Below are 6036 nucleotides of genomic sequence, written 5' to 3'. Positions count from 1 at the left end.
GACTCTAATGCGCATGCGAACGAGCCATGGCAATTTTTTTTATCATTTTTTGTGTTATTTCACATTTTTGCCATGACATTTTTTACTTTATTTTTTCCATGTCAATTTTTACCTTATTTTTTCAACATGGCAATTTAACTTTTAAATTTTCCTTTTCTACATGGCAATTTTAATTTAATATACATGGCAAATTTACTTTATTCGCTCATCTAAAATATACTTCTATGGAGCATTACAAGTTTACTTTTTATTTGCCATGGCAAAAGTACATTTCATCCCTGGCAATTTTTGCCTTTTCCACCGTTCATGGATTTTTTTGCTTCTTTAGACTATTTTACATTTACTTTACATAATTGTAATCCACTTTTTTTGCCTATTGACGTATATAGCACAGAAAACTATACTTTTTTAATCCATATTTTACTTGCCACCATGATATAGATGCAAATTGCCATGAACTTTTCTTCTTAGTTCCTTTTTCCACAAAAAAAATGACCTTTTTGATCATGGCACATTTTGCTTATAAGAACGATGGCATTTTTTGGTTTTGAACCATTGTGATTTTTTAGTAGTAGCTTGTTTGTCACTCTATGTATCACGACAAATTCATCTTTTAGTTTTTAAAGCATGGTAAATCTGGGCTTTATTAGTCGGGTTTTTGTTTACTGTAAAAACTGGGCTAAACTGGGTTCATTTATTTAATATAAATCTGGGTCAAACTTGGCATGTATGGGAGCTGCACGGGATGGTCGCGCTGTGAGGCTTCTCATGCTGAATGAGCTCGTTCGGTCGATGTCCCCTGGTAGCGAACGATTCGTTCGGTCTGGGGCTCTCCCAGACCAGACGCCAGGCAGATATCAGAGTCTTTTATTCATCTTCTCTTCAGTACCAACACGCAAAATATGACTATGCTTAATAGTTTCAACTCCTGCCATAATGCTCAGCCATGTAGAGGAGGATTTTTTCTTTAGGTTGGCCTTAAGTAAATCACCCTCCGAAAAGTATTTAGCTCTTAATAGAATAGTAGCACGAAGGAAATCAGGATTATCAATCAACCGGCATGCCTGCTTAGCAAGGGAAAAAAATTCTATGAGACCAGGTTTCACGCGAGACCTATCCTGATGGATGACACGTGGCATTCACAAATCATAAAGCACCCCCACCCCCCATTTAAAATCAGGAGGGGAGAGAGATTAGATGTTTTGTGATTTATGAATGCCACGTGTCATTCATCAGGACGGGTCTCACCTGCTAACCATGAGACCTGGTCTCATATAATTTATTTCCCTTAGCAAGGAGGGGCAAGATTAAGGGTGCGTTTGGATTGTAACCAAAGCCGACCCTATCAAAATATTGGCTCGCCCTTGAATTTTGGTAGTCGTTAGGATGGTTGCCAGCGAATTGGTTCGCCCAGCCCGCCAGCGCCGCGCCCATGTATTTCTCGCCAACGCGCGGGCGATTCCAGGGCGCTCAAAAGCTGCTCCAAAATATTGGCAGGGCGACTTGCCCCCTCTGATTGGTGGGTCCCATGTACTTTTTTTTATTTCTATATCTAGTGCATGCAAGCTTGTGTTTCGGTTTCTTAAGATTGTAATTAATGATGTACCCACACAATTAGCGACCGCATGCACCGGGATAAGCCGCTTCTGTAGGAACTTGCTATGCGCGTCAGTTTTCTTTTTGTTGTTTTTTTCTGTTTGACTGCAAAACAGGCTTTCGTCATGTTAGAAAGTTACGGAAGACAAATATTTTTATCAAATCGGTATGTTGCAAACGAATTGTTGATCTCTTTTTATTCGAATGAAACAAATTGTTGATCTATTCTGCCAACTTTTTGGACATACGATGGCTACAAACCAAACAGAAACAGCTAGTGAAAATTTTGGTCATACCTTTGCATTGGTCATGCCAAAAATTTGGTGGGGCTAGTTTGGGCTTAAACCAAACACACCCTAAGACAATTGATATCACTTGGTAGTTGAGAATGGATGCCCCCTTCCTCTTAATTTCTCAACCACGGTTGGGAATGGGAGAAATGCAGTTGGTTGTTGGGAACCTGGGATGCCCCCCTTCCTCTTTTCTCCGTCACGGCTGTTTTTACTCCTTTCTGTCCTTGAAAAGTCAAAGCACGCACCCTCGGAAGAATCAAGGCGCTCTCGTGGTTGAAAAGTCAGAGCTCCTTTTCCCCTTTATACATGAACGCAATGTTCGTACGTACGCGTGGGTCGAGTGCACCTTTATCATTCGGACAGTTTTTCTGGTTGAGAAAAAATAGTTTAGCATGTGCCTGTATATAGAAAGCTAATCCGTGGTAGATCGAACGTCGGATGCAGACGAAACTGCTGTTTCCAGTCCTAACCATAACCAAGCAGGAAACCCACGGAAACTGCAGCAAATCATCAGCTGACGTCGATTTTTCCTTTCCGGATAGCGGTCTGCTTACGATCTGTTTTGAAATGCTAGCAATACCAAGTTTGGGCTCTTTGATTCCGCGGCGATCCTAGACGAGACTTGCATGTTCAAATTCGTGCTCCTACATATTTGGCTTGATTTGATTGTAACAAACAAAATAAGGCCGTTCCCATCCGTTTAAAATCAACGGGAGAGATGATTACATTATAAAGAAAAAAGGAAAAAAGACAGGTGGGAGCAAGCCGGATCCGGCGATCCTACTAGTAGTCTGTTTCAGAACCTGCAGATTTGTGTGGCCGCCTGAATTTGACTCGCTCGCGACGTGCATCGTCAGAATGCCACAACCACCAGAATTCAGAAAGAAGGCACGGGGTGACGTGCCCAGGAGAATGCTTCGTCAGAGAGAGTCTTAAACTATGGAACGAGGCAAATGCATGCAATCTACCGTGGTCCGTCGCCAAAGGAGAAACGGCTTTGACCCCCGCGCCGGCCGCCGCCAAGAGAACGACTAATTACGCCACACGCGCTGCGTACGCCTTCTTCTTCTTCTTCTTCTTCTTCTTCTTCCACATGCGACTCTGCCCGTCACCTTCCTCAACTCCTCATCTCGATCGCGTACGCCAACGCCCCTCGACGATGAAGCCCCACAAGAGCAGCCCCTTCTCGCGGAAGGTCTCCGTCGCCGTTGCCACGCCGATCCTCCTCCTGCTGGCCCTCGCCGTCGTCTCGCTCTACGACTTCAACTTGGCCGAAACTTACCACAACATACGCCGCGCCTCCTCTTCATCCTCTGCATCTCCTGGCCCTGCCACCACCTCCTCGTCGCCCACGGCTCCGGCTACCGTATCATCGTCAACTTCGCCGGCCAACTCCTCCTCGTCGTCATCGTCTACGTCGGCGGCGTCTCCAGCCACCGCCGTCGAGGCCTGCGACCTGACGCGGGGCCAGTGGGTGCCGGACGACGAGCCGCCGTACTACACCAACCTGACGTGCCCGTTCATCGACGACCTCCAGAACTGCATGAAGTTCGGCAAGCCGGGCGGTCTCGACCTCATGCGCTGGCGGTGGAAGCCTGACGACTGCGACCTCCCCCGCTTCGATGCCGGGCGGTTCTTGGAGGCCATGAGGGGCAAGTCCATGGCCTTCGTCGGGGACTCGCTCGCCAGGAACCACGTCAAGTCACTGCTCTGCATCCTGTCGCAGGTGCGTGCGTACACGGCAGATCTGCTCAGTTGGACAAACAACCCATTGCTCTTGGCAACTCGAGTCGAGGTCACGGGAATAGCATGTCCCCGACTCATGCATGGCACGCCGGTCGTCCACTTCTAGCCGCTAGCTGCTGATGCAACCGGCGTTTGAACATGTTGCAGGTGGCAGAGCCGGTGGAGCTCGTCACCACGACGGAGACGGACGTGACGGGGAGGGCCGTTCGCCGAGACTTCCACTACGGCAGCCACGGCTTCAACGTCTCGCTCTTCTGGTCGCCATTCCTGGTCAAAGCCAACCTCTCCAGCGCGGCGCTCGGCCTGGGCCTGTGGGACGTGCACCTCGACACGGCGGACGCCCGGTGGGCGGCGCACATCGCCGACTTCGACCACATCGTCCTGTCCGGCACCAACTGGTTCTTCCGCCCCTCGGTGTACTACGAGGGCGGCCGGGCCGTCGGGCGCAACGACGGCGCCAGCGGCGCCCACAACGCGACGGAGGCGCCCGTCTCCGGCGCGGTGCGCGCCGCGTTCCGCACGGCGCTCGGCGCCATCGCGGCCCCGAGAGGGGTTCCGCGGCAAGGCCGTGGTCCGGACGGTCACGCCCGCGCACTTCGAGAACGGGGAGTGGAACACCGGCGGCGACTGCGTGCGCACGCGGCCGCTCCGCCGCGGCGAGCGCGCCCGCGACGCTGTCGTGGCCGAGTTCCGCGCCGCGCAGGTGGGAAACGGAGACCATGCAATGCATGCAGCCCCATACGCATGCCCCTCTCTCTTTCTCGACGCAGCAACAAGAAAGTTGGCTGCAAACGCGCGCGGAGACGTGACGCGAGTGGCTGGTGACGCAGTCTGATCTCTGATGGTTTGTCTTTGGGCTGTGCGTGCGCAGGTTGACGCGCTGAGGGAGACGGAGGCGGCACGGCGGCGGAACCGGAGCGGAGCGGAGCTGCGGTTGCTGGACATCACGGAGGCGATGGAGCTGCGGCCGGACGGGCACCCGAGCCGGTACGGGCACCCGCCGGGCGGGAGCGTGGAGGGGAGCTTCGTGGTGGACTGCCTGCACTGGTGCATGCCCGGGCCGATCGACCTGTGGAGCGAGCTGCTGTTCCACATGCTGGCGGCTCATCCACCACAGCGTGCTGACTGACATTGAGTGAGTTCTTCTGCTAATGCATCGAAGCCAGACTTGTGTAAATTGATCTTCTTTTTTGCCGCATTAATTCAGAGCAAAGTGAGTTCACGGTTGCCAATCATATTCATACCATGGCCTGTCTGTCTGTGCGTGTCTGCAGCAGCAGGGTTTCTGTAAAAAAAAAACTGAGAAAAATGGTGTGCACGGCACGCTCTGAGCTCCACCGCTGAAAGGCAATGCGCAAACTCTTCCCTTCCACGTCTCCTAAGCAAAGACAACATGTCACGTGCTGACAATTCTGAATGCTGCCTCCCAGAAAGATTCAGATATACTACGCCTATGTCCATTAATGTAAGATTTTTTCCTTTTTAATTTAATCAGTCAAAAATTCTTACCTTTTCTTTTTGCGAGTGAGTCAAAATGTCTTACATTATCCCGCAAAAAAAAATGTCTTACATTAGTGAAGGTACCAGTACTTGGCAAACGGAAGCAGCGGCATAGCCACGTAGTAGCCGGGGCGGAGACGGGTGGAGAGGCATTGTGGCGAGAGTGAATTTTGAGGTTTTAGGAGAGATCGAACTCTCCCTTCATGTAGGGGAGATGGACTATTATTCCTTGATCACTAAAAAATATTGTGCAAACACGAGGTATTTTTTTGCTCAACTCCCCCGAGACCACAAAATTACCGAGGAAAGAGAACTGGATATGCTCTTAAGGTGGTGCCATATATCACGTTGGTGGCAAACAGTAAATTCTGAAACAACAACAACAACAACAACAATAACAACAACACAACCTCTCGATCCCAAACAAGTTAGGGTGGACTAGAGTCAAAACCTATGAGATATCGAAACCAAGTCATGGTTCTCGCACATAGATATCTAACTTTCAGATCTTTCTTTACGTACTCCTCCCATGTCAAGTTTGATCTACCCAAACTTCTCTTGACATTATCAGCACGCCTTAACCATTTGCTATACACTAACGCTTCTGAAAGCCTGCCTATATATGCCCGAACCATCCGAGACAATGTTGGACACTATTTTTTTCAATCGGTGCCACCCAACTCTATTACGTATATCATCATTTCAGAACCGATCCTTTCTTATGTGGCTACATATCCATCTCAACATGCGCATCTTTACTACACCTAACGATTGGACATGTCGCCTTTTAGTTGGCCAACATTCAACTCCGTACAACATCGCATGTCAAATTCTATAGAGCCTACCTTTTGGCTTTTGTGGCACTCTTTTATCACAGAGAACACCAGAAGCTTGGTGCAAC

The 6036-nt window shown here is 49.6% G+C and overlaps 1 pseudogene; it reads left to right on the top strand.

Moving 5' to 3' along the window:
* The first annotated feature begins 2795 nt into the window (after nt 1–2795).
* Nucleotides 2796–4867, top strand: LOC125517480 (annotated as a pseudogene).
* The last annotated feature ends 1169 nt before the right edge of the window (nt 4868–6036 follow it).

This window comes from Triticum urartu, chromosome 6 (genome assembly GCF_003073215.2).
Source record: "Triticum urartu cultivar G1812 chromosome 6, Tu2.1, whole genome shotgun sequence".
Classification (NCBI taxonomy): Eukaryota; Viridiplantae; Streptophyta; class Magnoliopsida; order Poales; family Poaceae; genus Triticum; species Triticum urartu.
The sequence above is the reverse complement of the archived record's forward strand: the minus strand, read 5'-3'. Positions and strand labels throughout refer to the sequence as shown.